The sequence below is a fragment of the Panthera leo genome, chromosome A1 (assembly GCF_018350215.1).
Source record: "Panthera leo isolate Ple1 chromosome A1, P.leo_Ple1_pat1.1, whole genome shotgun sequence".
In the NCBI taxonomy this organism is placed as follows: Eukaryota; Metazoa; Chordata; class Mammalia; order Carnivora; family Felidae; genus Panthera; species Panthera leo.
The window spans coordinates 88,645,625-88,666,753 of NC_056679.1; the positions used below are offsets into that span (position 1 = coordinate 88,645,625).

At 41.5% G+C, this 21,129-nt stretch overlaps 1 pseudogene; it reads right to left on the minus strand.

The window, feature by feature from the left end:
* Positions 1-19,631: 19,631 nt before the first annotated feature.
* On the minus strand, positions 19,632-20,552 carry LOC122229852 (annotated as a pseudogene).
* Between the last annotated feature and the right edge of the window lie 577 nt (positions 20,553-21,129).

Sequence of the window (21,129 nt, forward strand, 5' to 3'; positions counted from 1 at the left end):
GCACATCTCTCCCAACTACTCCAGTCCCATCAAAGCCTTGGTAACATGACAGATGTTTCCAATTGTCCTGTCCCAAGGAGAACATGTTCTTATTGAAGTTGTGTAAGTGAATCTACTGTCAGAGCAATAGGAATACTCACTAAGTTTTTGAATTCTGGAGGGATTGGGGAGGGAGGAAAAAATAAGTGTTTTCATTCTGCTTACTAAGGTGTCATTTTCCAAATTGCTATAAGTCATAGTTAGCTGCAAAGGAAAGGTGTCCTTATATCTGGCAACAAAATATTAAGTAGCCAGCAATATTTCCAACAAGTTATAAGAATTCTACTTAACCTTAGTTTATTTGCTCCTGTAATTAACTTTTGCACTTTTAAAATTTTAATCAGTTCTGGAAATTTTTACCCAGTTCAGTTTTATTACCTTAAAATTAACAGAAACCTGTTCTCTAGAGTATTTTTCATACAACTCCTTGAGGATGAAGTATTTTTCTAAGCAAACTTTTGTGAAAGGATCTGAGTAAAAGAATCATTGACCATAAATAATAAAAAAACTTAAGATTGGCATGGTTAAAAGTTTTATTAGAGTTCATTACAGGGCACTTGAGGAAATTTGGTTAATTTTGCGACAAATGTTTTCAGACAATAAAATTACAGGTGTTAACAATACATGAGGGCATATCTGATCTCTAAGAATCACATCCAATTTCTGGGATACTGATATTAATAGCAGGTATCCACATAAATATATTTTTGGAAGGATAAGAGTCACCTGTTTTACAATGCTTCCTGTATAATTTAACATGCCCAATTAGCCTAATTAGTTGCATATCTCCCTTTTTATAGGAAAAATTAAAAAAAAAACTCATTCCGATCTTAGCCAGCTTGACCACACATTAAAATTTCTTCTCAAAGATTCCTTTTCCACAACACTTCTACATTTTGTTTAAAAACTCATATTCTTCTTAAACTTCCCCTCTTTAACTAATTAGCTTCCCTTTGGACAAAATTACTTTTCCCCCCCCTCAACATAAAAAGGATGTCCTTGGCTTTTCTTTTACCTAATGTATGCATCCTACTTTTCTGAAAAGAGGGATATTTCCCTTATTCATTCTACTAGCTTCAACCACATATATTAATTAGAGTTCTTAACCCTTAATTTCTAATAGAACTAAGTAGTAAGTAATTGTGAACTGTCTGCTATATCACCAACCATTCGAAAGGCAGCTTTCTGAATATATTTCATAAGTGCCAGAAAAATGTGCTTCTTCACAGTACGGTATTTCAATAAAGCACAAGACATGTGTACTAAGACATCTAAATTTATCTTCACTTTCTCTGTAATGAGGAAGCCAAAAGTATCTAAAAGTAGGTGTTTAATAATGAACATTTCATTATTTCATCTTATTTGGAAATGATCCAGGTGAGCGGTAGTGAATTTAACTTAACTCAACCCCTAAATTCACCCTAATTGAAGATGTCAGGTTACCAAATGATGTGGGGGAACTATGTGAAAAGTGTTCCTAAAATTTCTGGTGTGATGCCTGCATGAAGTGGACACAGCGGGCCCAGAGGTGGGTGAGGTTGTGGCTCCTGCTGAGGGTTGTGCTGGCCCTGTGTCAGCATGGAGGTCCCAGGAAGCAGCTGGATGGAAATGCAGGTGCCTGTGCTCCACCCCGTCACAGGGAAGGAGCCATTCTGGACATGGGGGACATACCTTCAGGTGCTGCTTATGGGAGCCCAAGGCTGAGACATGCTGACAAGGACCTAGTGCGTGGATGGGCCACAGCACTGAGTGAGACCCAGTCACACTAGTCTCCTGCACTTACCTGCAGGAGGCCCTGTGCCCTCCCATCTCCTGTTCCTGTTCCTCCAGGTGCAGATGGATACTGATGTGCAGACCCCAGTGCAGGAGGAAGTGAAGTGTCAGGGGAGCACTCTGCACCTGTAGACCTGGAGGTCCCCTGGAGCTAATTACCCACCCCTCACCTGCCCCTCCCTGGTGAGGCCAGGCCCACCCACAGTCTGCCTCTTCCCTGATATCACATCTCAAGGGAATGTGAATCTGTGGCCAGATGATGATGTTATATACTTTCACCCATACAAGGAATTTAAGGTATTGAAATATGAAGAATAAACACACAGACACTATCTGTGTGTGCTCAGGACAGAGTCTGTGATGCAGCGTCCCAGACATGCCTGAGGGCCTGGTGACTGTAGTCTGCTGTGTGTCCAGGCAGAGACAAACAGGGAGGCAGGCAGGACATTCTTTCCTCTTTATTGTTAGACTGTGAGTGTCAACAATCAAGCTGTGGATGAAAGGCTACTATCTGTATCTGCATCACAGAAGCTCTCCCTTCATCCCATAGAATATAAATTGTCTATGATCTCAGTGCAACATATCCCCTAGATGAGACCCAGGGGGTTCATGGGAACCAGGGCGTGGGTTAATCAGGCATCAGAAGGGTGTGCCCTGGTCACAAAATGATAATTCAACATGTCAGGATGTTTCACTGCTATTGCCAAGATTGTTTACATTAATAAATTCTTTGTCCTGGAAAATTAAATGGAAGCCATGTGCACAAAAGCACTGACATTACAGAGAATACAGAAGAGGAAGGAAAATGGAAACATCAAGAAATCCAGCTACCACTGTCTCAGCAGCAGGCCACCTGCACCATTTGCCTACTGCAACTTTATGATAGGTGAAGTCTTTGCTCTTCAAGGTGTTGGGAGAAGGGGACTGCGTTTTCACATAGCAGTTCATTCTGGGGAACTCAGTCCAAGGAGATCTTGTGCCTTGTACCAGCAGCACACAACTGACTATGAGGAAGAGACAAGACCTCAAGCTAAGGACCCCAAATTCTCGATGCTCATCCATACTCCTTCTCCTCATGCATGCTTGGGCATGGTGGGGTTATGACTCTGAAAGTTCAGATCTATTAGTGCCCAGAGGGAGCCATGGGCTCCCTGGAGCTCTAGCCATGGCTGAACCCCTTTTGTCCTGAGGATGGATGCTCCATGCTCGTGGACATGTTGGCAGCTGTCACCACAATCCATCTCCAAATCCTATGTCTTGAGATTTCCTCTATCCCCATCCCTGACTGCATTGAGGTGGGGGGGGGGCTAGTCCTTGTCCTGGTGTTGATGCTGATGCTCTGGAAATCACACAGGGCTCAGTCTGGCTTTGTTAGGGGGATGTGTATGTGGAGGAGAGATGAGGGCTGAGGGGCCAACTTAGCTCTGGGTGTGTTTGCCTCTGACGTTGGCTCTTAGTGCTCCTGAGATACCTTTCTTTTAGAAGAGGACTCAGCAAGGCTCAGAGGCTGCAATAAAGCCTCCAGTATGTGAGCAGGTGGCCCCACCCAGGAATTTCTTTATCCACGACTGGCAGAAACACCTGACCTCAGCCCCACTGAGGCTTGAGAAACAGAAAGTATCCAAGACGTTTCCTAAATGATCATGTCATTGAAGAAACAGAAGAGCACAGATGGTGACAGGCAGGGAAAAATTATCTTCTATACAACAGGGCACTACAGTAGTTAAAATAGCTGATCATTGCAAAATGTGTGAATGCAGTTATCTGATATTCCACCATTTCCCCACCTCCCCCCCCCCCCCCGATCTCTTGTTATGCTCAATGGCTTGTGTTGAAGGAACCAAAAGCCTGGCGCATGGGGACATGCCAGCTTCATGAGTGTCCTGTCTGGATAGAAAGACTTCTCCAGACTCATGCTGTGTTTGCCCAGTGTCCTCACAGCATTCTTTGCTGGAAGAACAGCTTCCCCAATGGCCTCCAAGTCCACCTTCAAAGCTATCCATAGGCTTTTTCCTGTATGGTCACCATCTGATCCTGCGGGGCTCTTGGAAGAAGTCACTTCTGTATCCCCCAAGGCCAGAAGCCAGAGTGTCAGGGGATCCTGGGGGCAACCTACTTGGCAGGCACATCTGCCCCTGAACCAGTGGCCCAAGTGAGCCATTATGCAGAGTAGTCCACGCAGCAGGCTTCAGGGGCCCAGGATGCAGAAGGTAGAGATTGGACACAGAACCCAAAGAGGGACACGAGGGCACCAGTGGCCACCTCACCCTCACCTGATGCCCTCAGGAGCATGGGCTGAGAGGTGTCCGTGGGCAGTTCATACTTGATGCCTGTGTGAGTCACCTAGAGTCTGAAATGTGCCCAACATGTGTAGGAAACCAAATAGTTGTGTCCTGGTTAAGGAAATTATAGGGAACACATTACACTGTTTTCTGGCCTTGCTGAAAACAGCTGACCAGTATCTAGTTAATGAGTATATAGAGGTTGGGTTCTGCCTGTGCTCATGAATACCTTAGACCATGTTATCTGTGGACTATCTTGTTTGTTCTCCACCCTGCTTTTGGCATTAGCTCTTTTGTAGTCTTGGGAATGCCTTATTTATTTTTTACCCTTTCTATAAGTTCTTACTGGCATGTAGCCATTGACATATTGTGTAGTGTTTTCTATAATGCATGCCTAATAAATTCAGGAGCTTGAAAGCAGCTCAGGGAGACTTCCTTTAGACTCCCTCTCACTTCTCTTGATTGGGGAGTCTAGAGAAATCCTTCCTGCTGTCCTTGACTTTGCTGGAGAAAGCATAAAGCTGAACCCACAACTGGGGACCCTGATATGATAAGCCAATCCCAGAGCCATGGGTCTCTCAGAGTTGCTTTTTTTACTCCCCAACTTCTTACATTGGTCCTGTTCTGAATCTCCATCTACCCCGGGTCTCATCTCCATTTGGATTTAATGAATGTTTTATCCAATAACAAGGCCAACTCTGGGTTCAGGGCAGTACTCTAGCCTGTTAATCAGGACAATTCTTTAAGGCACAGACACTTAATAATGATTTGCCAGTCACTGGGGGACTTGGATGAAATGCTAATGTTCAGATACTACTCCGTATTGCATAGAACTAGATTGAATTAGACTGTTTCTTTCAGTGTGGCTTGCCCTAAAGAGCAATGCATTCGTTAGTGCAAAAATATCTACTAAACACCTGATTCAGGGGTTCAGTCCCTGTGCTCATGGAGGTACCATTCTCAGAGAAAGTAGAGAGTGAAGTGAGGCAATCCCAATGACTCCTGGGGCCAGCATGTTAGCTCCTGGGATGGATGGAGGGTTCTAGGTGATGGACTAGTTTATGGAGGGAGACGTTGTCTGAGGGGTTCATGAGGGAATACTGAGTGGTCCAGGCACATGCAGTTGGGGAGGAGAACTTCAGGGGAGATAGTTAGTGACAGAGGGGGTGACTGTAGGCCTGATGGGCTCTATTAGGTGTGGTATAACGAGGAACCTATGTCTTATAATACACAGGAGGTCTGAGCAGGGCCAGAGTGGGATACAGGGGATTTGCACGGAACAGCTGCCTAGGCAGACAGCAACAAACTCAGGGATATGATTGTGTGCAGGAAGGTCATCCACGAAGACACTTTGGCTTGGGGCATAAGCAGGTAGGAGAATGGGGCCATCTGATGAAGGGGTGTCAGGGTGGTCATCACTATGGACTTGTACAGAATTGCCCCACAGTTTGTTATTCATTTTCACAGCAGAAAGATGATGTCTACAAAGGCTACTGCAAGTTGTGGTGCAGCCATGCTCCTCCTTCAGGTTCACTGTCCTGGAACACCCTCACAACACTGTTTTTGGTGATTGTACCTGGGGCATCACTGCAGCTGTGCCTGGATCATTCCCTCAAACCCTCCACCGTGCAGTCTAGTCCTCCCACTGCTGCCACACTGCTGTGCTTGTCTTCAGTTTTCTCATGTGGAATTTAAGTGTCTGACTTTGAGAAGGGGTTAAGGACATCACTTACATTTCAAGAAACCCACTCCTTGCAGAAAAGGGTCAGGTTAATTTTGGCAAAAAAGTTTCCCAAAGATATGTTTTGCTTTGCCCAGAATGAATGGACTCCCCCATCTGTTGGACCAGACTGATGCACTGTTGGGGGAGGTGTTCTGGTAGAGACAGACTTGGGTGAAATGACTGATCCAACATTGGGAGGTACAAGGATATTTCCCTCATATTGCCTAATTGGGGCAATGTGAAAAGTCAATGTACTGAAGCCATTCTGTGTCACCGTGGAGATGCTGGCTTTGGCTAAGGAGAGCCAAAGGAAAAAGAAAAAGCACCTGGGGCTTGCAGCACAGAAAAGGCTGTACAAGGATGGGAATGGTCCTGGGTGTATGCCTGAAGGGAGAACATGAGGCCCTTGATCCTGTAGTCAATGGTGAGAGGTCCACTTCCCCTAGGCGTTTCCACGGTGAATGTCAAAGGACCCCACACCTGCCCCAGGTTCATGCAGAGAGACGGAGAGACTGGCCTTGAGGTTTCCAGGTGAGATGACCCCAAGGCTCTTCTTCTTCTGTGACTCCATTATGGTGGTGGGCATGAATACAAAGGCCATTCAAGCAGGCATTTGGGTAAAGGGGGTGAGAGGGATGTGTCCCATCTGACACAAGTCAGCACCCCAGTTCAGAGCTCACTCCCCTACCTGGTCTCCATTAGGCAGGTCTTGAAGGAATTATACTTAGGCTGAAGACCCTAGTAAGAGGAGCCACGTTGATGTAAGTTTTGAGCAAGCCCAACATCAATGACAACCATCCCAGTAAAGCCCATCCTTACCTACTGCCATCAGCATAAACTAAACTTCTCAAATGACTTCAACACACAGAACACACTTTCCTGAAAAATCTCCATTCCCAACCAGCCTTTTGGTCTTTACAAAGTCCTAATTATTCCATCCTTAGAAATACATATATTCAGCAAACAACGTGTTTTTAGCTTCCATGTGCACTCATCAGTGCCTGGAGAGGAGAAAGCTACAATGATGTGACTTTCCACACAGGTTGCCCTGTAACTTCCCAGCTGTGTCTGTCCAGGATTCACTTTGCTCCTTCTGGTTTGGGCACAGAACTGAGGCTTCATTTGCTAGTCACATTCTTACAAACCCACCACCTGCTAATTAATCAGATTAAAAAGATACAGAATCTCATAAACCACCCCAAATATGAAAGATGTATGATTAAGAACACTCACAAGAGAAAAGCCCAGAAAAATATAATCTTGATCACGTCATATAATCCATAAACTCCCAAAAGCCAGTGATGAGGTGTTGCTACCACCAACGGATTTGACAGGAGACATCATACAACAATGTGGGGAATAAGTTTAGGAATTCCTTGAGGTTGCACCAGTGGTTTGACAAGGTTTAGAGTGGAAAGTGGCCACAGGGCAGAAGCGCCCCATGGGTAGAGCAAAGGGCAGAGTGGAAAGAAGCTTCCACAGGATGATAACTTTGTTTAATAAGTAAACAGGGTGAAAGACAAGCACAGTAGGGCTAAATTGCCTGGAGCTAATTAAAAAAAAGGCCTTATTGACCCTGAGGTACCATGCTCCATCTGTCTTATCCTATAGATGAGATAAATATACAGTGCCTGGTGCCTGGTGCCTGCCATAAACAGCCATCTTATGAGCGCCAGAATTTTGTTTTGTATTGACACAAACCTCTAACACTGCATATCTTTGAAACCCCTTTGCTTCACACACATGACTTACCAATCACTGTTTTATTGTTGTTTCTGCAAGTCTATTACATTTGTAAGCCTTCTGATCATAATCAATACAGAGCAAGGCCCTTACTCAGGTTCCTTGTCTCCTCACTGACATTAGCCACTCTTGTATTCAATTATGCACCTGTTCTCTTGCTGGGCAAGACTACTATTTGAATTTTTTCTTCCTTTCAATATGTTGTCTATTCATTTTTATTGATTGTTTCCTTAGATGTGCAAATTGTTTAGTTTGACTTAGTCTCACTTATTTATTCTTACATTTATTTCCTTTACTTTTGGTGTCAAATCCACCATCAAAAAAATTCATCTCAAAGACTGATGCCAAAATGCTTCTCACCCATGTTTCTTTCTAGCAGTTTTATGATTTCAGGTCTTATGTTTCACCCCTTACCACATTTTGAAGTGACTTTTGGGTGTGGTTGAAGATAAGGGTCCAGGTTAATATTTTTTTGCTTGTGGCTGTTGACTCCCCCAGCACCATATATTGAAGAGAGCTTTCTTTCCCCGTTGTGTGTCCTTGGCTGCTTCTTTGTAATTTCATTAACCATATGTATGTGCTTTCATTCCTGTTCTCTCCATTCCTTTCAAATGATCCATGTGTTTATTTTTATGCCAGTACCATGCTGTTTTGTGTACTATCTCTTTGTAATTGGAGTTGCTTGTGTGAGTTTGATAGGAGTTATTTTGTGAGCAGATAGTGAATTGTAGTAAGTGGTACAGGTGCAGGTTGTCTCCTAGTGATGCCCACGTCTCACAAATGGGAGACAGGCTCATAGCAGAAGAGTCATTCCTGTGTGCAGATAAAGTAACTTCTGACTGTAGCCTTCTTCCCCAGATCTTAATTCCTGGTCATGTGAGTTTTATTGTATGTATAGAAACAGTTGAGAATGAACATAGTTTACAAATGGATGGGTGAATCAGACTGCATGGCCAAAAAGGTTTTCCTGGTGGAGTGCATATTCAAAAGTTTAAGATAACTGATTTAAAGCACAAAGGAATCTTTTCTGTCTGGGAGGAGGGTGGGACATGTTTGGGGTGTGCTAAACCATAAAGAAAAGGGGTGGTAAAGATTTTGAGCAGCATCCATCTTTGAGGTGAGGGGGTTCTCAGTCATGGGTGATTGCTGAAAGAGTGGCCCTGTAGATGTCTTGACCAAATCTGACCACCAGGACCCTAATACATAAAAAGCCCTTTAATGGCTACATGTTGTCCTATGCTCTCCCAGGCTCTGTGTGTTTCTCTCTCTGTTCCAGACAAAATTCCTCCTCCTCTGGGCAATGAGAATTTTCTCTTTGTCCTCCAGGTACCCTGCCCCAACTCATGCATCTCTTCCTCCATGAACCAGTCCCAGGTATCCTTTGTTGCACTCACCAGTAAACCAAGGTCCATGAAGTCAGAGACGACATGTTTTCCCCCAACCCCTCATGTATCTATATTGCTAACACAGTGGGTAGCAGATAGCAAGTGCTTGATGAGTGTTTGCCAAAAACCAAAGGAGGTACTTTTGTGTTACACCCCATCTTTGTCACTAACAATAAAGAGTAAATCATCCTTGTCTTTTTTTTATTATTATTTTTCTTTTTTAAAATTTACATCCAAATTAGTTGGCATATAGTGCAACAATGATTTCAAGAGTAGATTTCTTACTGCCCCTTACCCATTTACACCATCCCCCCTCCCCCAACCCGTCCAGCCACCCTCAGTTTGTTCTCCATATTTATGAGTCTTTTCTGTTTTGTCCCCCTCCCTGTTTTTATATTATTTTTGTTTCCCTTCCCTTATGTTCATCTGTTTTGTCTCTTAAAGTCCTCATATGAGTGAAGTCATATGATTTTTGTCTTTCTCTGACTAATTTCACTTAGCGTAGTACCCTCCAGTTCCATCCACATCGTTGCAAATGGCAAATTTCATTCTTTTTGATTGCCGAGTAATACTCCATTGTATATACCACATCTTCTTTATCCATTCATCCATCGATGGACATTTGGGCTCTTTCCATACTTTGGCTATTGTTGATAGTACTACTATAAACATGGGGGTGCATGTGTCCCTTTGAAACAGCACACCTATATCCCATGGATAAATGCCTAGTAGTGCAATTGCTGGGTTGTAGAATAGTTCTATCTTTAATTTTGTGAGGAACCTCCATACTGTTTTCCAGCTTGCATTCCCACCAGCAACGCAAAAGAGATCCTCTTTCTCCGCATCCTGAGTTGTTAATGTTACCCATTCTGACAGGTGTAAGGTGGTATCTCATGGTGGTTTTGATTTGTATTTCCCTGATGATGAGTGATGAGCATATTTTCATGTGTTGGTTGGCCATCTGGATGTCTTCCTTAGAGAAGTGTCTATTCATGTCTTTTGCCCACTTCTCCCCTGGATTATTTGTTTTTTGGGTGTTGAATTTGATAATTTCTTTGTAGATTTTGGAAACGAATCCTTTATCTGATATGTCAGTTGCAAATATCTTCTCCAATTCTGTCGGTTGCCTTTTAGGTTTGCTGATTGTTTCCTTCAGTGTGCAGAAGCTTTTTATTTTGATGAGGTCCCAGTAGTTCATTTTTGCTTTTGTTTCCCTTGCCTCTGGAGACGTTGAGTAAGAAGTTGCTGTGGCCAAGATCAAAGAGGTTTTTGCCTGCTTTCTCCTCAAGGATTTTAATGGCTTCCTGTCTTACATTGAGGTCTTTCATCCATTTTGAGTTTATTTTTGTGCATGGTGTAAGAAAGTGGTCCAGGTTCATTCTTCTGCATGTCGCTGTCCAGTTTTCCCAGCACCACTTGCTGAAGAGACTGTCTTTATTCCATTGGATATTCTTTCCTGCTTTGTCAAAGATTAGTTGGCTATACATTTGTGGGTCAATTTCTGGGCTCTCTATTCTGTTCCATTGATCTGAGTGCCTGTTCTTGTGCTAGTACCATACTGTCTTGATAATTACAACTTTGTAGTATAGCTTGAGGTCTGGGATTGTGATGCCTCCTGCTTTGGTTTTCTTTTTCAAGATTGCTTTGGCTATTCGGGGTCTTTTATGGTTCCATACAAATTTTAGGATTATTTGTTCTCGTTCTGTGAAGAATGCTGGTGTTATTTTGATAGGGATTGCATTGAATATGTAGATTGCTTTGGGTAGTAGTGACATTTTAACAATATTTCTCCCTCCTATCCAGGAGCATGGAATCTTTTTCCATCTTTTGTGTCTTCTTCAATTTTTTTCATAAGCCTTCTATACTTTTCGGTGTATAGATATTTCACCCTTTCTAGATTTATTCCTAGGTATTTTATGTTTTTTTGTACAACTGTAAATGGGATCGATTCCTTGATTTCTCTTTCTGTTGCTTTGCTGTTGCTGTATAGGAATGCAACCAATTTCTGTGCATTGATTTTATATCCTACAACTTTGCTGAGTTCATGAATCAATTCTAGCAGTTTTTGGTGGAATCTTTTGGGTTTTCGATATAGAGTATCATATCATCTGCGAAGAGTGAAAGTTTGACCTCCTCCTAACCGATTTGGATGCCTTTAATTTTTTTTTTGTTGTCCAATTGCAGAGGTTAAGACTTCCAATACTATGTTGAATAACAGTGGTGAGAATGAACATCCCTGTCTTGTTCTTGACCTTAGCAGGGAAGCTCTCAGTTTTTCCCCATTGAGGATGATATTAGCATTGGGTCGTTCATATATGGCTTTTATGATCTCGATGTATGCTCCTTCGATCCCTACTTTCTTGTGGATTTTTATCAAGAAAGGATGCTGTATTTTGTCAAATGCTTTCTCTGCATCTATTGAGAGGATCATATGGTTATTGTTCTTTCTTTCATTGATGTGATGAATCCCGTTAATTGTTTTGCGGATATTGAACCAGACCTGCATCCCAGATATAAATCCCACTTGGTTGTGGTGAATACTTTTTTAAATGTATTGTTGCATCCGGTTGGCTAATATCTTGTTGAGGATTTTTGCATCCATGTTTATCAGGGAAATTGGTCTATAGTTGTCCTTTTTAGTGGAGTCTCTGTCTGGTTTTGGAATCAAGGGAATGCTTGCTTCATAGAAAGAATTTGAAAGTTTTCCTTCCATTTCTATTTTTTGGAACAGTTTCAAGAGAATAGGTGTTAACTCTTCCTTAAATATTTGGTAGAATTCCCCTGGAAAGCCATCTGGCCCTGGTCTCTTGCATTTTGGCAGATTTTTGATTACTAATTCAATTTCTTTACTGTTTATGGGTGTGTTCAAATTTTCTATTTCTTCTTATTTCAGTTTTGGTAGTGTATATGTTTCTAGGAATTTGTCCATTTCTTCCAGATTACCCATTTTATTGGCATATAATTGCTCATAATATTCTCTTACTATTGTTTTTATTTCTGTTGTGTTGGCTGTGATCTCTCCTCTTTCATTCTTGATTTTACTTATTTGGGTCCTTTCCTTTTTCTTCTTGATCAAACTGGCTAGTGGTTTATCAATTTTGTTAATTCTTTCAAAGAACCAGCTTCTGGTTTCATTGATCTGTTCTACTGTTTCTTTGGTTTCTATAGCACTAATTTCTGCTCTAATCTTTATTATTTCCTGTGTTATGCTGGTTTTGGGTTTTATTTGCTGTTCTTTTTCCAGCTCCTTAAGGGGTAAGTTTAGGTTGTGTATCTGAGATCTTTCTTCCTTCTTTAGGAAGGCCTGGATTGCTATATACTTTCCTCTTATGGCCGCCTTTGCTGCATCCCAGAGGTGTTGGGTTGTGGTGTTATCATTTTCATTGACTTCCATATACTTTTTAATTTCCTCTTTAACTGCTTGGTTAGCCCATTCATTCTTTAGTAGGATGTTCTTCAGTCTCCAAGTGTTTGTTTCCTTTCCAAAGTTTTTTTTGTGGTTGATTTCAAGTTTCATAGCGTTGTGGTCTAAAAATATGCATGGTATGATCTCTATCTTTTTGTGCTTACTTAGGGATGATTTGTGTCCCAGTATATGGTCTATTCTGGAGAACGTTCCATGTGCACTGGAGAAGAATGTATATTCTGTTGCTTTAGGATGAAATGTTCTGAAAATATCTGTTAAGTCCATCTGGCCCAGTGTGTTATTCAAAGCCATTGTTTCCTTGTTGATTTTTTGATTAGATGATCTGTCCATTGCTGAGTGAGGTGTTGAAGTCTCCTACTTTTAAGGTATTACTATCGATGAGTTTCTTTATGTTTGTGATTAATTGATTTATATATTTGGGTGCGGCCACATTTGGTGCATAAATGTTTAAAATTGTTAGGTCCTCTCGGTGGATAGACCCCTTGATTCTGATATAATGCCCTTCTGCATCTGTTGATACAGTCTTTATTTTAAAGTCTAAATTGTCTGATATAAGTATGGCAACTCTGGCTTTCTTTTGTTGACCATTAGCATGATAGATGGTTCCCCATCCCCTTATTTTCAATCTGAAGGTGTCTTTAGGTCTAAAGTGGGTCTCTTGTAAACAGCATATAGATGGATCTTGTTTTCTTATCCATTCTGTTACCCTACGTCTTTTGATTGGAGCATTGAGTCCATTGAGGTTTAGAGTGAGTACTGAAAGATATGAATTTATTGCCATTATGATGCTTGTAGAGTTGGAGTTTCTGGTGGTGTTCTCTGGTCCTTTATAATCTTTTGTTGCTTTTGGTATATATACATTTTTTTCATCTCTTCTCCCCTCAGAGATTCCCCCTTAAAGTTTCTTGCAGGGCTGTTTTAGTGGTCACAAACTCCTTTAATTTTTGTTTGCCTGGGAAAAATTTATCTCTCCTTCTATTTTGAATGACAGCCTTACTTGATAAAGAATTCTTGGCTGCATGTTTTTCTGAGTCAGCACACTGAATATATCCTGGAACTCCTTTCTGGCCTGCCACATTTCTGTAGATAGGTCTGCTGCAAATCTGGTCTGTCTTCCCTAGTTTGTTAGGGACTTTTTTTTCCCTTGCTGCTTTCATAATTCTCTCCTTGACTGAGTATTTTGTGAATTTGACTACGACATGCCTTGTTGATGGTCGGTTTTTGTTGAATCTAATGGGGGTCCTCCGTGCTTCCTGGATTTTGATGTCTGTGTCTTTCCCCAGGTTAGGAAAGTTTTCCACTATGATTGGCTCCCATCATCCTTCTACCCCTATTTCTCTCTCTTCCTCCTCTGGGACCCTTATGATTCTGATGCTGTTCCTTTTTAATGAGTCACTGATTTCTCTAATTCTTAAATTGTGCTCTTTTGCCTGAATCTCCCTCTTTTTTTCTGCTTTGTTATTCTTTATAAATTTGTCTTCTATATATTTTTTTTTAATTTTTTAACGTTTATTTATTTTTGAGACAGAGAGAGGACAGAGTATGAACGGGGGAGGGTCAGAGAGAGGGAGACACAGAATCGGAAGCAGGCTCCAGGCTCTGAGCTGTCAGCACAGAGCCCGACGCGGGGCTCAAACTCGCGGACCGCGAGATCATGACCTGAGCCGAAGTGGCCGCTCAACCGACTGAGCCACCCAGGCGCCCCAATTTGTCTTCTATATTGTTGATTCTCTGTTCTGCCTTGTCCACCTTGCCACCGCTGCATCCATCCATGATTGCAGCTCAGTTACAGCATTTTTAATTTCATTCTGGATATTTTTTACTTGTTTTATCTCTGCAGAAATGGATTCTAATCTATTTTCTACTCCAGCTAGTATTCTTATTATCGTGATTCTAAATTCTGGTTCAGACATCTTGCTTGTATCTGTGTTGGTTAAATCCCTGGATGTTGTTTCTTCCTGCTTCTTCTTTTGGGGTGAATTCCTTCATTTTGTCATTTTGAAGGGAGGAAAGGAATTAATGAGTAGAAAAATTCAAATTAAAAAAATTCAAATTACAAAAATATTAAAATTAAAAATTAAACACACACACAAAAATCTAATAGATTATGCTCAATCCTAGGTTTGTTTTGGTCTGGGTGTTGAAATTGGTTTGACAGATTAGAGAAAAAAAAGGAGGGGGAAGAAAAAAAAGGAAATCGTTTGAGAATTTGAAAAAATGAATACACTGAAGTAGACCAAATGAGATGATGGGGGTAAAATAAAATTTGAGAAAATATACACAAAAGTAAAGAATATAGTAGGAAAAAAGTTAAAGAAAAATATTTTTAATAAAAAGTAAAATATGAGTGTTTCATTTTCTGTGTTTAAGAAAAATGAAAAGAAAAAAGATAAAAAAAGAAAAAAAGGAAAAAAAATCATTTGAAAATTTGAAAAAGTGAATACACTGTAGTATAGTAAAATAAAATGACGGGAATAAGATAGAATTTGAAAAAATGTACATAAAAGCAAAAAATATAGTAATAAAAATTAAATACAAATATTTTAAAAATAAATTAAAGTAAAAATTATGTTTTTCTCTTTCTGCATTCAAGAAAAAGAAAAGAAATAAAAAAGAGAAAAAGGAAAAAGGAAAAAAAAGAGAAAAAAATTGAATAGATGAACCTGCTAACAGATTGAAGTAGGACTGAAATTGCTTTGTTTTCCCCTAGAGGTCAGTCTATGTAGCTCTTTATAGTCCATAAATTAAGCTGGAGGTGAGGCTTTTGTTTTTGAAGAGCTAAGTTGGCCCAGTTGGGAGTAGTTCCATGTAACAGCTCCACTCTCCACTAGATGGCGCTGCCAGCCTACTGGGGTGGATTGTTGCCATGCTGTAGGTTCCTATGCGCTTGTGTGGTAGCAGTGAAAATGGCGCTTCCAGCTACCCAGTCTGTTCTCCCAGATCAGCCATTGTGCACCTGTTCTCTGTCTTCAGCTCTTGTCCACTCCCCGCTTTTTCACTCTCTGTGACCAGGCTCCAGACAGTACCTCTCTCCCAAGTTTTGTCTCAGATGCGGCTGTTTTCCCGGCCCCTTACTTCTGAAGGGCCGTGGCTTTGACCTGCTCTGCCCCTCTGTGGGAGGGTCTCACTGAGCAATGGCTGAATGAGCAATGGCCAAATGTCAGTTGCACCCAGGAATGCCCGATTGATCCTGCTGTTGCCAGTGCCCCGAGACTGCAGCCAGGTGCCAGCCTGCCCCCCACAAAAGTTCATGAGACAATGTAGCAGCAACGTTTCAGGGATTATGGAAAATCACAACACACATCTGGCATCAGGCTTCCCCCTCAATGACCTTGCCCCAGCACCAGTGAATGTGGCTGCCTTCCAGGGTCTGCTGGGACCAGGAAGCTTCAACAGTCTCTACCAAATGTCCTTCCAGCAGTGGAACCGCTTTTCCCCGTGTGGCCCGAGAACCTTCCAGACCCCACTCTGTTCCTGGGGATTGGCCCGTCCTACCAGAGCACCACCAGGTATCGAGTTGCAGCCTTTGCGCTCCCCTTGTTTACAGTCTTAATAGAATTTAAACCCTCTCCTTTCTTCTTTCTCCCTTTTTAGTTTAGTCCTGCAGTTGTTTCCAATCTTCTTTCTCTGCGGCTGCTTTTGGGGAGGGGTACTTTTCCCGTATTCTTCCCCCCTCCCCAGTCTCCGTCCTCTCTGCCTGCAAAAGCAGTTCCCTACCTTTTGCGGCCTTTCTCTCCCAAGTTCAGCTCTCCATGCCGTGTACCTCCTTAATTCTGTGGTTCAGGGTGTTCAGATTGTTGTTAATCCTCCAATCAGTTTTCTAGGTGTGTAGGATGGTTTAGTGTTGGTCTGGCTGTATTTCATGGACATGAGACACACAAAAAACTTCCATCCTGTTCCACCATCTTGGCTCCTCCCCTCTCCTCTTTCAGTCTTGATTTTATTTCTGTGGGTCAGTCTGTTTTTCTTTGCGATCAATTGGCTAAGCAGATATCAAATTTGTTAATTCTTTCAAAGAACCAGATCCTGGTTGATCTGTTCTACTGTTTTTTTTTTAATTTCATTATTATCATTGTTTTTTTTTTCTTATAGTCGTTATTATTTCCCTTCTTCTGCTGTTTGTGGGCTTTATTTGCTGTTCTTTTCCCAGCTCCTTTAGGTGTAAGTTTAGGTTATATATTTGAGACCTTTCTTCCACCTTTAGGAAGACCTGGATTGCTATAATTCCCTCTTATGATCGCCTTGCCTGCATCTAAGAGGTTTTGAGCTGTTGGGTTTTCCTTTTCATTGGTATCCATGTACCTTTTAATTTCCTCTTTAATTTCTTCTTTAACCAAATCATTCTCTAGTAGGAGGTAATCTCCAAATATTCATCATCTTTATAATTTTTTTCTTGTGGTTCATTTTGATTTTCATAGCATTGTGTTCTGAAAATATGTAATGTATGATCTTGATCTTTTCATACTTGGTGAGAGCTAGTTTGTGACCTGGTATGTGATCTATTCTGGATAATGTTCCATGTACTCTTAAGAAGAATGTGTATTCAGCTGCTTTAGGATGAAATGTTCTGAATAGATATGTTAAGTCCATCTAGTCCAGTGCGTCATTCAAAGCCATTGTTTCCTTGTTGATTTTCTGCCTAGAGGATATGCCCATTGTAGTGAGTGGGGTGTTGAAGTCCTCTACTCTTATGAATGAGTTTGTGTATGTTTGTGATTAATTGATTTATATATTTGTGTACTTCCATATTTGGTGCAAAAATGTTTATAATTGTTAGATCTTCTTGGGGGATAGACCCCTTAATTATGATGTAATGCTCTTCTTCATCTTTTTACAGTATTTATTTTAAAACCTAGTTTGTCTATGTATGGCTACTGCAGCTTTCTTTTGACCACCATTAGCATGCTAGATGGTTCTCCATCCCCTTACTTTGAATCTGAAGCTAGATTTAGATCTAAAATGAGTTTCTTGTAGGCTGCATAGAGATGGGTTTTGCTGTCTTATCCATTTTGATACCCTATGTCTTTGATTGGAGCATTTAATCCATTTACATTTAGAGTGAGTCCTGAAATATATTAATTCAGTGCATTGTGTTTCCTGTGTAGATGGTGTTTCGGGTGATGTCTCTGGTCTTCTAGTTTGTGTTTCTTTTGGCCTTTTTTGGTTTGTTTGTTTTGTTTTGTTTTGTCTTTTCACCATTCAAAGAGTCTGCCTTAAAATTTCTTGCAGGCCTGATTCAGTGGTCACAAACTCCTTTAGTTTTTGTTTGGGAAAATTTTATCTCTCCTTCTACTTATTTATTAAAAATTGTTGTTATTAATCTTTATTTTTGAGAGAGAGAGAGAGAGAGAGAGCAAGCAGGGGAGGGGCAGAGAGAGAGGGAGACACAGAATCTGAAACAGGCTCCAGGCTATGAGCTGTCAGTGCAGAGCCTAAATTGGACTCTAACTCACAGACCAGGAAATCATGACCTGAACTAAAGTCAGATGCTTAACCAATTGAGCCACCCAGGTGCCCCAATCTCCTTCCATTTTGAATGTAGCCTTGCTGGATAAAGAATTCTTGGTTGCCTTCATACTTTGTCATTGCCAAGTAGTATTCCATTGTATATATAAACCACATCTTCTATATCCATTCATTAGTTGATGGATATTTAGGCTTTTTCCATAATTTGGCTATTGTTGAAAGTGCTGCTATATGGGGCGCCTGGGTGGCTCAGTCGGTTAAGCATCCGACTTCGGCTCAGGTCATGATCTCACGGTCTGTGAGTTCAAGCCCCGTGTCGGGCTCTGTGCTGACAGCTCAGAGCCTGGAGCCTGTTTCAGATTCTGTGTCTCCCTCTCTCTCTGACCCTCCCCCATTCATGCTCTGTCTCTCTCTGTCTCAAAAATAAATAAATGTTAAAAAAAAAGAAAAAAAAAAGAAAGTGCTGCTATAAGCAAAATCGTGCCATTTGCAGCAATTTGGATGTAACTGGAAGGTATTATGCTGAGTGAAAAAAGTCAGTCAGAGAAAGACAGATAACAGATGTTTGTACTCAAATGTGGATCTTGAGAATCTTAACAGAAGACCATGGGGGAAGTGAAGGGGAAAAAAGTTTCAAACAGAGAACAGAGGGAAAAAAAGTAGTTACAAAACTAGTCACAAATACAGAGAACACTCCGAGGGTTGATGGCAGGGTGGGGGAGAGGAGAAAATGGGTGATGGGCATTGAGGAGGGCACTTGTTTGGATGAGCACTGGGTGTGGTATGCAAGTTATGAACCATGGAAATCCACCCCAAAATCATTACATACTGTATGTTAGCCAAATTGACAATAAATTATATTTTAAAAAGTAAATAAAAGTTTAAGCCATCTTTAAAAAAAGAATTCTTGGTTCCATATTTTTCCAATTCAGCACAATGTATATATCTGCCACTGTTTTCTGGCTTGCCAAGTTTCTGTGGATAGGTCTGTTGTGAACCTCATCCGTCTTCCCTTGTTGATTAAGGAATTTTTCCCCTTGCTGCTTTTATAATTCTAAAAAACTAATTCTAAGAAACTAATTTGTGGGGTGCCTGGGTAGGTCAGGGGTTGTGGGTTAAGCGCCTGACTTTGGCTCAGGTCATAATCTTATGGTTCTTGAGTTGGAGACCCATGTAGGGCTCTCTGCTGGCCCTGAGTCTGAAGCTTGCTTCAAATTCTGTCTCCCTATCTCTCTTCTCCTTCCCTATGCACACTGTGCACACTTTCTCTATCTCTCAAAAATAAATAAACGTTTAAAAACTAAACTGAAATGAAATGAAATGAATAAATAAAATAAAATAAAATAAAATAAAAACTGATTTGGAAAAGTTTCAAAGAATTTCACACCTCACCACCATGTGGCTCCTGCTGCAATGGGTCACAGTGATGACATACTGCATGTTCTGACATAGGCAGTAGTTCTCAATAGGCCATGTGCTCCCCTTATGTCACATTACCTATTACAGAGCAGTGAATTCTTAGAGATGAAAAATAACAAAAATTCCAGGACACAGTGTATTTTGATAACATACAGCATCAGAAATTGTTCTGAAGAAGGTCTGAAAATACTCTTTAATGCAAGCCTGAATCTTCAAGCACATAAAATACATTTCTTATGCACAATTCAGCATCACTGGAAAAAATACCCATCACCAATCCGTGATATACATTTTTTTCCTGATATACATTTTTAATAAGACCCAAAATCTTTGTTCAAGCTTTCCTACAAGGGCTTCTGCGTTTCAGTGGCCATTCATTTTCTGTCTCCTTTTTTTGTCACCTGCAGGTGTATCAGAATCTGTAGAATATTTGATAGGGAAATGATACCCATGATGCTATCTGCCTCATTCACTACCAGCATCCCATGCACCTCAGCCCACTATATGCTGTCCGGGATATTTCTCCAGATTACCGTAACTACCAATAAACATGAAGTACTGTGAGAAGTGCTAAATGGCCTGGGACACTGTTATATCTAGGTTAGTGTAAGTTGTTTTTTTTGTTTTTGTTTTTGTTTTTTTTAGCAGCAAGGTTAATTACATCATATTTGGAGCAAATATCTACACCTTTCCTTGACTCATGCAATATAGACAAGCCTGATACTTGTTTTTCTACACAGATGTTCAAGGCTCTACTGAAGGGAGTGTCCGGGTGGATGAAGGTGATGTTGTGGTGGGTCCCAAGTGCAAGAGCATCTGGGTCCTGCTTCACAAAGGCAGGCTTTGGTATATCAGACATGCAAACCTGAGGAACTTGAGAATTCATTTGTGGGTAAGCATAGGAAGAGCATTCCCACTTAGAGGATCAACAACTTGCAATATGTGGATTTTCATTTTTAATCAACAAATATACAGCATGAAAGAGGCTTGCATCTGGAGCTGTAGTCACTGAAGGTCAATGTTTCTTGTAAATAAACTCCCTCCATGTTTCCATTTCATGTTCCTCTAATTCATAAGTGTGTACCATGAATGACAGATAGTATCTATGTAGTGGATTTATGAAATCTAATTGTTAGCATTCCTACAAGACTTTGTTCTGAATTCTCCCACATTTGCATTGCTGGAAAACCATTGGCTTCTAAGGCAAAGATGGCCTTTCTAACTTGTCATGTAGTATGAGAGACCACAAGCTTTGAACTGGTTGGACTGATGTGCTGACACTTGTGTGACCTCATGAAGTGCCTGGAAACCCACTTTCTGAGTTTTGCGACTCTTTTTCCAACTAGAATTTCTCCAGCGTGCCTGATTCCTGGTCCTGGAGCTTCAGCATGAGGAGGTGGAGGTCAGGGATGATCAGTTCATCTTTGGTGGTGCTCCTCCTGCCTCAGGGGTGGGGAGACCAGGGTGCAGGGGGGATGCTCAGTGGGCACTCCTGTGCAGGTGGAGCTGGAGACATGGGAGTGTGAGTGGGGAAAGAAGTGGGAACGCTGGGGCGGGGGAGTGGGGGTGCAAGGATAAGGTGAAGGGGACGTGGGGGTATAAGGAGAAGTGAGGGATGCTAGAGAGGGACCGTGGGCACATGGGTGCATGGGGGAACCTAACCAGGCCATGGGTGAGGTGTGACCAATGGAACATGAGGGTGTGCAGAGAGGAGTGGAGCTGTGCTGGAGAGGGAATATGGGTGTGTGGAGGTGTAGATAAGGGAATTGGGAGGGTGGGAAGGAAGGAGTGGGGGAAGAGTAGGGGTGATGGGAAGGGGAGACTTGGGATACAATGGGGCAGTGCAAGTGGGGAATGCAGAGATGTGAGGAT